The 15,644-nt window shown below is 34.9% G+C and overlaps 1 non-coding gene across 1 annotated transcript; it reads left to right on the top strand.

Annotated features, from left to right (window-relative positions):
* Positions 1-588: 588 nt before the first annotated feature.
* On the top strand, positions 589-662 carry TRNAN-AUU (transfer RNA asparagine (anticodon AUU)). The gene has a single exon. It is a non-coding gene; the product is annotated as a tRNA-Asn (tRNA).
* Positions 663-15,644: the final 14,982 nt, after the last annotated feature.

Here is a 15,644-nt window from a genome sequence, read left to right as displayed (position 1 = left end):
AATTACGAAAATCTTTATTTAAGGGTGAAGATGTTTCTCACAAAATTGTTGCCCCAATGCATCATTGAAATTCAAGCTGGAAAGATGATTTTAATATATCACTTGTACATTTTGTATTGCTCTTCTGGTGACAATGTAGTTTTTTTGTCAATTACCATTTTAATAACAGGGTAAAGAAAATTAAGTGGATTTTTGAAAGAAAACTATACTGTCAATATACTATTAAAACAAATTAAAATGGTAAAAGTTTTTGTACTTTAAGTAAAAATAAAAGAGCAAAAATATCAATCCCAGTTTTGATTACTTAAATTAACAAAAAAAATGCATATAGCAAAGGATAGTTTCAATCTGCCTACCTCTGGGTTATGGGTCCAGCATGCTTCCATTGCAGTACTCTGCTGCCCATGTCAGTGCAAGAGATCCTGAAGCACTCACTCATCATGGGAAAGTACCAATGTGTTTATTCGTTGGTTGATGGAAGAAACATCTTACAAAAACTCTCCAGATTATTGATTTTTTAATGTTTTTCTAGGAAACGTTCTAGATGTATGCTTATTAGCCTTTGTCAGTATGTACTTTTTGCAAAGTGTCTCTGTGGCGCAATCGGTTAGTGTGTTTGGCTATTAACCAAAAGGTTGGTGGTTCAATCCCACCCAGGGACGTAATTAACCTTGTGATCAGATTTTGGTGATATTTAAGTAGACAAGTCAAAATTTCAAACCCCGTGTGATGGTGTAGGGTACCTGGCCTTCTCTGATGTAATCAGAGTTAGATTTGATTCAGTGATTTTATAAAAACAGCTAGGAAGCACAATTTAGCAGTGGGTTGCAGAGAAAAAAAATATGCTGGCAGAAAAATCCAATTGAGTGATTAAACAGCTCTTTATTTTCTGGCTTTATTTTTATGCTAACAAATTTGTTCTCTGAAAAGTGTCCACAAAGCCAAGTCTCTGATTAACACCTTTGTAAGGATGGTTTTTCACCTATTACTAAATTAAACTTGCTTCATTGGAAAGGCAGCAAGATGCATCCTCATTTCAATGTCTACTGAAATAATACAGGTTGACACCAGGAAACATTAACGCCACTGCATCCTTGCTGCTTTCTCATGTGGAAGTCTGTTTAATGTGAAAACAAGGTGATATCTAATTAGCACACAGGTAAGGAATTAAGAAAATCTTTATTTAAGGGTGAAGATGTTTCTCACAAAATCGTTGCCCCAATGCATCATTGAAATTCAAGCTGGAAAGATGATTTTAATATATCACTTGTACATTTTGTATTGCTCTTCTGGTGACAATGTAGTTTGTTTTTGTCAATTACCATTTAATAATAGGGTAAATAAAATTAAGTGGATTTTTGAAAGACAACAATACTGTCAATATACTATTAAAACAAATTAAAATGGTAAAAGTTATTGTACTTTAAGTAAAAATAAAAGAGCCAAAATATCAATCCCAGTTTTGGATTACTTTAATTAACAACAAAAAAAGCATACAGCAGAAGATAGTTTCAATCTGTCTACCTCTGGGTTATGGGTCCAGCATGCTTCCATTGCTGTACTCTGCTGCACATGTAAGTGCAAGAGATCCTGAAGCACTCACTCATCACGGGAAAGTACCAATGTGTTTCTTCGTTGGTTGATGGAAGAAACATCTTACAAAAACTCTCCAGATTATTGACTTTTTAAAGTTTTGCTAGGAAACGTTTTAGATGAATGCTTATTAGCCTTTGTCAGTATGGACTTTTGCAAAGTGTCTCTGTGGCGCAATCAGTTAGTATGTACGGCTATTAACCAAAAGGTTGGTGGTTCAATCCCACCCAGGGACCTAATTGACCTTGTTATCAGATTTTGGTGATCTTTAAGTAGACAAGTCAAAATTTCAAACCCCCTGTTATGGTGTAGGGTACTTGGCCTTCTCTGATGTAATCAGAGTTAGATTTGATTCAGTGATTTTATAAAAACAGCTAGGAAGCACAATTTAGCAGTGGGTTGCAGAGAAAAAAAACATGCTGGCAGAAAAATCCAATTGAGTGATTAAACAGCTCTTTATTTTCTGGCTTTATTTTTATGCTAACAAATTTGTTCTCTGAAAAGTGTCCACAAAGCCAAGTCTCTGATTAACACCTTTGTAAGGATGGTTTTTCACCTATTACTAAATTAAACTTGCTTCATTGGAAAGGCAGCAAGATGCATCCTCATTTCAATGTCTACTGAAATAATACAGGTTGACACCAGGAAACATTAACGCCACTGCATCCTTGCTGCTTTCTCATGTGGAAGTCTGTTTAATATGAAAACAAGGTGATATCTAATTAGCACACAGGTAAGGAATTAAGAAAATCTTTATTTAAGGGTGAAGATGTTTCTCACAAAATCGTTGCCCCAATGCATCATTGAAATTCAAGCTGGAAAGATGATTTTAATATATCACTTGTACATTTTGTATTGCTCTTCTGGTGACAATGTAGTTTGTTTTTGTCAATTACCATTTTAATAATAGGGTAAAGAAAATGAAGTGGATTTTTGAAAGAAAACAATACTGTCAATATACTATTAAAACAAATTAAAATGGTAAAAGTTATTGTACTTTAAGTAAAAATAAAAGAGCCAAAATATCAATCCCAGTTTTGGATTACTTTAATTAACAAAAAAAAATGCATATAGCAGAGGATAGTTTCAATCTGCCTACCTCTGGGTTATGGGCCCAGCATGCTTCCATTGCAGTACTCTGCTGCACATGTAAGTGCAAGAGATCCTGAAGCACTCACTCATCATGGGAAAGTACCAATGTGTTTCTTCGTTGGTTGATGGAAGAAACATCTTACAAAAACTCTCCAGATTATTGACTTTTTAAAGTTTTTCTAGGAAACGTTTTAGATGAATGCTTATTAGCCTTTGTCAGTATGAACTTTTGCAAAGTGTCTCTGTGGCGCAATCAGTTAGTATGTACGGCTATTAACTAAAAGGTTGGTGGTTCAATCCCACCCAGGGACCTAATTGACCTTGTTATCAGATTTTGGTGATCTTTAAGTAGACAAGTCAAATTTCATACCCCCTGTTATGGTGTAGGGTACCTGGCCTTCTCTGATGTAATCAGAGTTAGATTTGATTCAGTGATTTTATAAAAACATCTAGGAAGCACAATTTAGCAGTGGGTTGCAGAGAAAAAGAAATATGCTGGCAAAAAAATCAAATTGCGTGATTAAACAGCTCTTTATTTTCTGGCTTTATTTTTATGCTAACAAATTTGTTCTCTGAAAAGTGTCCACAAAGCCAAGTCTCTGATTAACACCTTTGTAGGGATGGTTTTTCACCTATTACTAAATTAAACTTGCTTCATTGGAAAGGCAGCAAGATGCATCCTCATTTCAATGTCTACTGAAATAATACAGGTTGACACCAGGAAACATTAACGCCACTGCATCCTTGCTGCTTTCTCATGTGGAAGTCTGTTTAATGTGAAAACAAGGTGATATCTAATTAGCACACAGGTAAGGAATTAAGAAAATCTTTATTTAAGGGTGAAGATGTTTCTCACAAAATTGTTGACCCAATGCATCATTGAAATTCAAGCTGGAAAGATGATTTTAATATATCACTTGTACATTTTGTATTGCTCTTCTGGTGACAATGTAGTTTTTTTTGTCAATTACCATTTTAATAATAGGGTAAAGAAAATTAAGTGGATTTTTGAAAGAAAACTATACTGTCAATATACTATTAAAACAAATTAAAATGGTAAAAGTTATTGTACTTTAAGTAAAAATAAAAGAGCAAAAATATCAATCCCAGTTTTGATTACTTAAATTAACAAAAAAAAAATGCATATAGCAAAGGATAGTTTCAATCTGCCTACCTCTGGGTTATGGGTCCAGCATGCTTCCATTGCAGTACTCTGCTGCACATGTAAGTGCAAGAGATCCTGAAGCACTCACTCATCATGGGAAAGTACCAATGTGTTTATTCATTGGTTGATGGAAGAAACATCTTACAAAAACTCTCCAGATTATTGATTTTTTAATGTTTTTCTAGGAAACGTTCTAGATGTATGCTTATTAGCCTTTGTCAGTATGTACTGTTTGCAAAGTGTCTCGGTGGCGCAATCGGTTAGTGTGTTCGGCTATTAACCAAAAGGTTGGTGGTTCAATCCCACCCAGGGACATAATTGACCTTGTGATCACATTTTGGTGATATTTAAGTAGACAAGTCAAAATTTCAAACCCCCTCTTATTGTGTAGGGTACCTGGCCTTCTCTGATGTAATCAGAGTTAGATTTGATTCAGTGATTTTATAAAAAACAGCTAGGAAGCACAATTTAGCAGTGGGTTGCAGAGAAAAAAAATATGCTGGCAGAAAAATCCAATTGAGTGATTAAACAGCTCTTCATTTTCTGGCTTTATTTTTATGCTAACAAATTTGTTCTCTGAAAAGTGTCCACAAAGCCAAGTCTCTGATTAACACCTTTGTAAGGATGGTTTTTCACCTATTACTAAATTAAACTTGCTTCATTGGAAAGGCAGCAAGATGCATCCTCATTTCAATGTCTACTGAAATAATACAGGTTGACACCAGGAAACATAAACGCCACTGCATCCTTGCTGCTTTCTCATGTGGAAGTCTGTTTAATGTGAAAACAAGGTGATATCTAATTAGCACACAGGTAAGGAATTACGAAAATCTTTATTTAAGGGTGAAGATGTTTCTCACAAAATTGTTGCCCCAATGCATCATTGAAATTCAAGCTGGAAAGATGATTTTAATATATCACTTGTACATTTTGTATTGCTCTTCTGGTGACAATGTAGTTTTTTTGTCAATTACCATTTTAATAACAGGGTAAAGAAAATTAAGTGGATTTTTGAAAGAAAACTATACTGTCAATATACTATTAAAACAAATTAAAATGGTAAAAGTTTTTGTACTTTAAGTAAAAATAAAAGAGCAAAAATATCAATCCCAGTTTTGATTACTTAAATTAACAAAAAAAATGCATATAGCAAAGGATAGTTTCAATCTGCCTACCTCTGGGTTATGGGTCCAGCATGCTTCCATTGCAGTACTCTGCTGCCCATGTCAGTGCAAGAGATCCTGAAGCACTCACTCATCATGGGAAAGTACCAATGTGTTTCTTCGTTGGTTGATGGAAGAAACATCTTACAAAAACTCTCCAGATTATTGACTTTTTAAAGTTTTTCTAGGAAACGTTTTAGATGAATGCTTATTAGCCTTTGTCAGTATGAACTTTTGCAAAGTGTCTCTGTGGCGCAATCAGTTAGTATGTACGGCTATTAACTAAAAGGTTGGTGGTTCAATCCCACCCAGGGACCTAATTGACCTTGTTATCAGATTTTGGTGATCTTTAAGTAGACAAGTCAAATTTCATACCCCCTGTTATGGTGTAGGGTACCTGGCCTTCTCTGATGTAATCAGAGTTAGATTTGATTCAGTGATTTTATAAAAACATCTAGGAAGCACAATTTAGCAGTGGGTTGCAGAGAAAAAGAAATATGCTGGCAAAAAAATCAAATTGCGTGATTAAACAGCTCTTTATTTTCTGGCTTTATTTTTATGCTAACAAATTTGTTCTCTGAAAAGTGTCCACAAAGCCAAGTCTCTGATTAACACCTTTGTAGGGATGGTTTTTCACCTATTACTAAATTAAACTTGCTTCATTGGAAAGGCAGCAAGATGCATCCTCATTTCAATGTCTACTGAAATAATACAGGTTGACACCAGGAAACATTAACGCCACTGCATCCTTGCTGCTTTCTCATGTGGAAGTCTGTTTAATGTGAAAACAAGGTGATATCTAATTAGCACACAGGTAAGGAATTAAGAAAATCTTTATTTAAGGGTGAAGATGTTTCTCACAAAATTGTTGACCCAATGCATCATTGAAATTCAAGCTGGAAAGATGATTTTAATATATCACTTGTACATTTTGTATTGCTCTTCTGGTGACAATGTAGTTTTTTTTGTCAATTACCATTTTAATAATAGGGTAAAGAAAATTAAGTGGATTTTTGAAAGAAAACTATACTGTCAATATACTATTAAAACAAATTAAAATGGTAAAAGTTATTGTACTTTAAGTAAAAATAAAAGAGCAAAAATATCAATCCCAGTTTTGATTACTTAAATTAACAAAAAAAAATGCATATAGCAAAGGATAGTTTCAATCTGCCTACCTCTGGGTTATGGGTCCAGCATGCTTCCATTGCAGTACTCTGCTGCACATGTAAGTGCAAGAGATCCTGAAGCACTCACTCATCATGGGAAAGTACCAATGTGTTTATTCATTGGTTGATGGAAGAAACATCTTACAAAAACTCTCCAGATTATTGATTTTTTAATGTTTTTCTAGGAAACGTTCTAGATGTATGCTTATTAGCCTTTGTCAGTATGTACTGTTTGCAAAGTGTCTCGGTGGCGCAATCGGTTAGTGTGTTCGGCTATTAACCAAAAGGTTGGTGGTTCAATCCCACCCAGGGACATAATTGACCTTGTGATCACATTTTGGTGATATTTAAGTAGACAAGTCAAAATTTCAAACCCCCTCTTATTGTGTAGGGTACCTGGCCTTCTCTGATGTAATCAGAGTTAGATTTGATTCAGTGATTTTATAAAAAACAGCTAGGAAGCACAATTTAGCAGTGGGTTGCAGAGAAAAAAAATATGCTGGCAGAAAAATCCAATTGAGTGATTAAACAGCTCTTCATTTTCTGGCTTTATTTTTATGCTAACAAATTTGTTCTCTGAAAAGTGTCCACAAAGCCAAGTCTCTGATTAACACCTTTGTAAGGATGGTTTTTCACCTATTACTAAATTAAACTTGCTTCATTGGAAAGGCAGCAAGATGCATCCTCATTTCAATGTCTACTGAAATAATACAGGTTGACACCAGGAAACATAAACGCCACTGCATCCTTGCTGCTTTCTCATGTGGAAGTCTGTTTAATGTGAAAACAAGGTGATATCTAATTAGCACACAGGTAAGGAATTACGAAAATCTTTATTTAAGGGTGAAGATGTTTCTCACAAAATTGTTGCCCCAATGCATCATTGAAATTCAAGCTGGAAAGATGATTTTAATATATCACTTGTACATTTTGTATTGCTCTTCTGGTGACAATGTAGTTTTTTTGTCAATTACCATTTTAATAATAGGGTAAAGAAAATGAAGTGGATTTTTGAAAGAAAACAATACTGTCAATATACTATTAAAACAAATTAAAATGGTAAAAGTTATTGTACTTTAAGTAAAAATAAAAGAGACAAAATATCAATCCCAGTTTTGGATTACTTTAATTAACAAAAAAAATGCATATAGCAGAGGATAGTTTCAATCTGCCTACCTCTGGGTTATGGGCCCAGCATGCTTCCATTGCAGTACTCTGCTGCACATGTAAGTGCAAGAGATCCTGAAGCACTCACTCATCATGGGAAAGTACCAATGTGTTTCTTCGTTGGTTGATGGAAGAAACATCTTACAAAAACTCTCCAGATTATTGACTTTTTAAAGTTTTTCTAGGAAACGTTTTAGATGAATGCTTATTAGCCTTTGTCAGTACGTACTTTTGCAAAGTGTCTCTGTGGCGCAATCAGTTAGTATGTATGGCTATTAACCAAAAGGTTGGTGGTTCAATCCCACCCAGGGACCTAATTGACCTTGTTATCAGATTTTGGTGATCTTTAAGTAGACAAGTCAAAATTTCAAACCCCCTGTTATGGTGAAGGGTACCTGGCCTTCTCTGATGTTATCAGAGTTAGATTTGATTCAGTGATTTTATAAAAACAGCTAGGAAGCACAATTTAGCAGTGGGTTGCAGAGAAAAAAAATATGCTGGCAGAAAAATCCAATTGAGTGATTAAACAGCTCTTTATTTTCTGGCTTTATTTTTATGCTAACAAATTTGTTCTCTGAAAAGTGTCCACAAAGCCAAGTCTCTGATTAACACCTTTGTAAGGATGGTTTTTCACCTATTACTAAATTAAACTTGCTTCATTGGAAAGGCAGCAAGATGCATCCTCATTTCAATGTCTACTGAAATAATACAGGTTGACACCAGGAAACATTAACGCCACTGCATCCTTGCTGCTTTCTCATGTGGAAGTCTGTTTAATGTGAAAACAAGGTGATATCTAATTAGCACACAGGTAAGGAATTAAGAAAATCTTTATTTAAGGGTGAAGATGTTTCTCACAAAATCGTTGCCCCAATGCATCATTGAAATTCAAGCTGGAAAGATGATTTTAATATATCACTTGTACATTTTGTATTGCTCTTCTGGTGACAATGTAGTTTGTTTTTGTCAATTACCATTTTAATAATAGGGTAAAGAAAATTAAGTGGATTTTTGAAAGAAAACAATACTGTCAATATACTATTAAAACAAATTAAAATGGTAAAAGTTATTGTACTTTAAGTAAAAATAAAAGAGCCAAAATATCAATCCCAGTTTTGGATTACTTTAATTAACAAACAAAAAAATGCATATAGCAGAGGATAGTTTCAATCTGCCTACCTCTGGGTTATGGGCCCAGCATGCTTCCATTGCTGTACTCTGCTGCACATGTAAGTGCAAGAGATCCTGAAGCACTCACTCATCATGGGAAAGTACCAATGTGTTTCTTCGTTGGTTGATAGAAGAAACATCTTACAAAAACTCTCCAGATTATTGACTTTTTTAAGTTTTTCTAGGAAACGTTTTAGATGAATGCTTATTAGCATTTGTCAGTATGTACGTTTAGCAAAGTGTCTCTGTGGCGCAATCAGTTAGTGTGTACGGCTATTAACCAAAAGGTTGGTGGTTCAATCCCACCCAGGGACGTAATTGACCTTGTTATCAGATTTTGGTGATCTTTAAGTAGACAAGTCAAATTTCATACCCTCTGTTATGGTGTAGGGTACCTGGCCTTCTCTGATGTAATCAGAGTTAGATTTGATTCAGTGATTTTATAAAAACATCTAGGAAGCACAATTTAGCAGTGGGTTGCAGAGAAAAAGAAATATGCTGGCAAAAAAACCAAATTGCGTGATTAAACAGCTCTTCATTTTCTGGCTTTATTTTTATGCTAACAAATTTGTTCTCTGAAAAGTGTCCACAAAGCCAAGTCTCTGATTAACACCTTTGTAGGGATGGTTTTTCACCTATTACTAAATTAAACTTGCTTCATTGGAAAGGCAGCAAGATGTATCCTCATTTCAATGTCTACTGAAATAATACAGGTTGAACCCAGGAAACATTAACGCCACTGCATCCTTGCTGCTTTCTAATGTGGAAGTCTGTTTAATGTGAAAACAAGGTGATATCTAATTAGCACACAGGTAAGGAATTAAGAAAATCTTTATTTAAGGGTGAAGATGTTTCTCACAAAATCGTTGCCCCAATGCATCATTGAAATTCAAGCTGGAAAGATGATTTTAATATATCACTTGTACATTTTGTATTGCTCTTCTGGTGACAATGTAGTTTGTTTTTGTCAATTACCATTTTAATAATAGGGTAAAGAAAATGAAGTGGATTTTTGAAAGAAAACAATACTGTCAATATACTATTAAAACAAATTAAAATGGTAAAAGTTATTGTACTTTAAGTAAAAATAAAAGAGACAAAATATCAATCCCAGTTTTGGATTACTTTAATTAACAAAAAAAATGCATATAGCAGAGGATAGTTTCAATCTGCCTACCTCTGGGTTATGGGCCCAGCATGCTTCCATTGCAGTACTCTGCTGCACATGTAAGTGCAAGAGATCCTGAAGCACTCACTCATCATGGGAAAGTACCAATGTGTTTCTTCGTTGGTTGATGGAAGAAACATCTTACAAAAACTCTCCAGATTATTGACTTTTTAAAGTTTTTCTAGGAAACGTTTTAGATGAATGCTTATTAGCCTTTGTCAGTATGGACTTTTGCAAAGTGTCTCTGTGGCGCAATCAGTTAGTATGTACTGCTATTAACCATAAGGTTGGTGGTTCAATCCCACCCAGGGACCTAATTGACCTTGTTATCAGATTTTGGTGATCTTTAAGTAGACAAGTCAAAATTTCAAACCCCCTGTTATGGTGTAGGGTACCTGGCCTTCTCTGATGTAATCAGAGTTAGATTTGATTCAGTGATTTTATAAAAACATCTAGGAAGCACAATTTAGCAGTGGGTTGCAGAGAAAAAGAAATATGCTGGCAAAAAAAACAAATTGCGTGATTAAACAGCTCTTCATTTTCTGGCTTTATTTTTATGCTAACAAATTTGTTCTCTGAAAAGTGTCCACAAAGCCAAGTCTCTGATTAACACCTTTGTAGGGATGGTTTTTCACCTATTACTAAATTAAACTTGCTTCATTGGAAAGGCAGCAAGATGTATCCTCATTTCAATGTCTACTGAAATAATACAGGTTGACACCAGGAAACATTAACGCCACTGCATCCTTGCTGCTTTCTAATGTGGAAGTCTGTTTAATGTGAAAACAAGGTGATATCTAATTAGCACACAGGTAAGGAATTAAGAAAATCTTTATTTAAGGGTGAAGATGTTTCTCACAAAATCGTTGCCCCAATGCATCATTGAAATTCAAGCTGGAAAGATGATTTTAATATATCACTTGTACATTTTGTATTGCTCTTCTGGTGACAATGTAGTTTGTTTTTGTCAATTACCATTTTAATAATAGGGTAAAGAAAATGAAGTGGATTTTTGAAAGAAAACAATACTGTCAATATACTATTAAAACAAATTAAAATGGTAAAAGTTATTGTACTTTAAGTAAAAATAAAAGAGACAAAATATCAATCCCAGTTTTGGATTACTTTAATTAACAAAAAAAAATGCATATAGCAGAGGATAGTTTCAATCTGCCTACCTCTGGGTTATGGGCCCAGCATGCTTCCATTGCAGTACTCTGCTGCACATGTAAGTGCAAGAGATCCTGAAGCACTCACTCATCATGGGAAAGTACCAATGTGTTTCTTCGTTGGTTGATGGAAGAAACATCTTACAAAAACTCTCCAGATTATTGACTTTTTAAAGTTTTTCTAGGAAACGTTTTAGATGAATGCTTATTAGCCTTTGTCAGTATGGACTTTTGCAAAGTGTCTCTGTGGCGCAATCAGTTAGTATGTATGGCTATTAACCAAAAGGTTGGTGGTTCAATCCCACCCAGGGACCTAATTGACCTTGTTATCAGATTTTGGTGATCTTTAAGTAGACAAGTCAAAATTTCAAACCCCCTGTTATGGTGTAGGGTACCTGGCCTTCTCTGATGTTATCAGAGTTAGATTTGATTCAGTGATTTTATAAAAACAGCTAGGAAGCACAATTTAGCAGTGGGTTGCAGAGAAAAAAAATATGCTGGCAGAAAAATCCAATTGAGTGATTAAACAGCTCTTTATTTTCTGGCTTTATTTTTATGCTAACAAATTTGTTCTCTGAAAAGTGTCCACAAAGCCAAGTCTCTGATTAACACCTTTGTAAGGATGGTTTTTCACCTATTACTAAATTAAACTTGCTTCATTGGAAAGGCAGCAAGATGCATCCTCATTTCAATGTCTACTGAAATAATACAGGTTGACACCAGGAAACATTAACGCCACTGCATCCTTGCTGCTTTCTCATGTGGAAGTCTGTTTAATGTTAAAACAAGGTGATATCTAATTAGCACACAGGTAAGGAATTAAGAAAATCTTTATTTAAGGGTGAAGATGTTTCTCACAAAATCGTTGCCCCAATGCATCATTGAAATTCAAGCTGGAAAGATGATTTTAATATATCACTTGTACATTTTGTATTGCTCTTCTGGTGACAATGTAGTTTGTTTTTGTCAATTACCATTTTAATAATAGGGTAAAGAAAATGAAGTGGATTTTTGAAAGAAAACAATACTGTCAATATACTATTAAAACAAATTAAAATGGTAAAAGTTATTGTACTTTAAGTAAAAATAAAAGAGACAAAATATCAATCCCAGTTTTGGATTACTTTAATTAACAAAAAAAATGCATATAGCAGAGGATAGTTTCAATCTGCCTACCTCTGGGTTATGGGCCCAGCATGCTTCCATTGCAGTACTCTGCTGCACATGTAAGTGCAAGAGATCCTGAAGCACTCACTCATCATGGGAAAGTACCAATGTGTTTCTTCGTTGGTTGATGGAAGAAACATCTTACAAAAACTCTCCAGATTATTGACTTTTTAAAGTTTTTCTAGGAAACGTTTTAGATGAATGCTTATTAGCCTTTGTCAGGATGGACTTTTGCAAAGTGTCTCTGTGGCGCAATCAGTTAGTATGTACTGCTATTAACCATAAGGTTGGTGGTTCAATCCCACCCAGGGACCTAATTGACCTTGTTATCAGATTTTGGTGATCTTTAAGTAGACAAGTCAAAATTTCAAACCCCCTGTTATGGTGTAGGGTACCTGGCCTTCTCTGATGTAATCAGAGTTAGATTTGATTCAGTGATTTTATAAAAACATCTAGGAAGCACAATTTAGCAGTGGGTTGCAGAGAAAAAGAAATATGCTGGCAAAAAAAACAAATTGCGTGATTAAACAGCTCTTCATTTTCTGGCTTTATTTTTATGCTAACAAATTTGTTCTCTGAAAAGTGTCCACAAAGCCAAGTCTCTGATTAACACCTTTGTAGGGATGGTTTTTCACCTATTACTAAATTAAACTTGCTTCATTGGAAAGGCAGCAAGATGTATCCTCATTTCAATGTCTACTGAAATAATACAGGTTGACACCAGGAAACATTAACGCCACTGCATCCTTGCTGCTTTCTAATGTGGAAGTCTGTTTAATGTGAAAACAAGGTGATATCTAATTAGCACACAGGTAAGGAATTAAGAAAATCTTTATTTAAGGGTGAAGATGTTTCTCACAAAATCGTTGCCCCAATGCATCATTGAAATTCAAGCTGGAAAGATGATTTTAATATATCACTTGTACATTTTGTATTGCTCTTCTGGTGACAATGTAGTTTGTTTTTGTCAATTACCATTTTAATAATAGGGTAAAGAAAATGAAGTGGATTTTTGAAAGAAAACAATACTGTCAATATACTATTAAAACAAATTAAAATGGTAAAAGTTATTGTACTTTAAGTAAAAATAAAAGAGACAAAATATCAATCCCAGTTTTGGATTACTTTAATTAACAAAAAAAAATGCATATAGCAGAGGATAGTTTCAATCTGCCTACCTCTGGGTTATGGGCCCAGCATGCTTCCATTGCAGTACTCTGCTGCACATGTAAGTGCAAGAGATCCTGAAGCACTCACTCATCATGGGAAAGTACCAATGTGTTTCTTCGTTGGTTGATGGAAGAAACATCTTACAAAAACTCTCCAGATTATTGACTTTTTAAAGTTTTTCTAGGAAACGTTTTAGATGAATGCTTATTAGCCTTTGTCAGTATGGACTTTTGCAAAGTGTCTCTGTGGCGCAATCAGTTAGTATGTATGGCTATTAACCAAAAGGTTGGTGGTTCAATCCCACCCAGGGACCTAATTGACCTTGTTATCAGATTTTGGTGATCTTTAAGTAGACAAGTCAAAATTTCAAACCCCCTGTTATGGTGTAGGGTACCTGGCCTTCTCTGATGTTATCAGAGTTAGATTTGATTCAGTGATTTTATAAAAACAGCTAGGAAGCACAATTTAGCAGTGGGTTGCAGAGAAAAAAAATATGCTGGCAGAAAAATCCAATTGAGTGATTAAACAGCTCTTTATTTTCTGGCTTTATTTTTATGCTAACAAATTTGTTCTCTGAAAAGTGTCCACAAAGCCAAGTCTCTGATTAACACCTTTGTAAGGATGGTTTTTCACCTATTACTAAATTAAACTTGCTTCATTGGAAAGGCAGCAAGATGCATCCTCATTTCAATGTCTACTGAAATAATACAGGTTGACACCAGGAAACATTAACGCCACTGCATCCTTGCTGCTTTCTCATGTGGAAGTCTGTTTAATGTTAAAACAAGGTGATATCTAATTAGCACACAGGTAAGGAATTAAGAAAATCTTTATTTAAGGGTGAAGATGTTTCTCACAAAATCGTTGCCCCAATGCATCATTGAAATTCAAGCTGGAAAGATGATTTTAATATATCACTTGTACATTTTGTATTGCTCTTCTGGTGACAATGTAGTTTGTTTTTGTCAATTACCATTTTAATAATAGGGTAAAGAAAATTAAGTGGATTTTTGAAAGAAAACAATACTGTCAATATACTATTAAAACAAATTAAAATGGTAAAAGTTATTGTACTTTAAGTAAAAATAAAAGAGACAAAATATCAATCCCAGTTTTGGATTACTTTAATTAACAAAAAAAAATGCATATAGCAGAGGATAGTTTCAATCTGCCTACCTCTGGGTTATGGGCCCAGCATGCTTCCATTGCAGTACTCTGCTGCACATGTAAGTGCAAGAGATCCTGAAGCACTCACTCATCATGGGAAAGTACCAATGTGTTTCTTCGTTGGTTGATGGAAGAAACATCTTACAAAAACTCTCCAGATTATTGACTTTTTAAAGTTTTTCTAGGAAACGTTTTAGATGAATGCTTATTAGCCTTTGTCAGTATGGACTTTTGCAAAGTGTCTCTGTGGCGCAATCAGTTAGTATGTACGGCTATTAACCAAAAGGTTGGTGGTTCAATCCCACCCAGGGACCTAATTGACCTTGTTATCAGATTTTGGTGATCTTTAAGTAGACAAGTCAAAATTTCAAACCCCCTGTTATGGTGTAGGGTACCTGGCCTTCTCTGATGTTATCAGAGTTAGATTTGATTCAGTGATTTTATAAAAACAGCTAGGAAGCACAATTTAGCAGTGGGTTGCAGAGAACAAAAATATGCTGGCAGAAAAATCCAATTGAGTGATTAAACAGCTCTTTATTTTCTGGCTTTATTTTTATGCTAACAAATTTGTTCTCTGAAAAGTGTCCACAAAGCCAAGTCTCTGATTAACACCTTTGTAAGGATGGTTTTTCACCTATTACTAAATTAAACTTGCTTCATTGGAAAGGCAGCAAGATGCATCCTCATTTCAATGTCTACTGAAATAATACAGGTTGACACCAGGAAACATTAACGCCACTGCATCCTTGCTGCTTTCTCATGTGGAAGTCTGTTTAATGTGAAAACAAGGGGGGTAATTCCAAGTTGATCGCAGCAGGATTTTTGTTAGCAATTGGGCAAAACCATGTGCACTGCAGGGGAGGCAGATATAACATGTGCAGAGAGAGTTAGATTTGGGTGTGGTGAGTTCAATCTGCAATCTAAATTGCAGTGTAAAAATAAAGCAGCCAGTATTTACCCTGCACAGAAATAAAATAACCCACCCAAATCTAACTCTTTCTGCACATGTTATATCTGCCTCCCCTGCAGTGCACATGGTTTTGCCCAATTGCTTTAAAAAATCCTGCTGCGATCAACTTGGAATTACCCCCAAGGTGATATCTAATTAGCACACAGGTAAGGAATTAAGAAAATCTTTATTTAAGGGTGAAGATGTTTCTCACAAAATCGTTGCCCCAATGCATCATTGAAATTCAAGCTGGAAAGATGATTTTAATATATCACTTGTACATTTTGTATTGCTCTTCTGGTGACAATGTAGTTTGTTTTTGTCAATTACCATTT

This window comes from Pseudophryne corroboree, unplaced genomic scaffold (assembly GCF_028390025.1).
Source record: "Pseudophryne corroboree isolate aPseCor3 unplaced genomic scaffold, aPseCor3.hap2 scaffold_948, whole genome shotgun sequence".
Lineage (NCBI taxonomy): Eukaryota > Metazoa > Chordata > Amphibia > Anura > Myobatrachidae > Pseudophryne > Pseudophryne corroboree.
The sequence above is the reverse complement of the archived record's forward strand: the minus strand, read 5'-3'. Positions and strand labels throughout refer to the sequence as shown.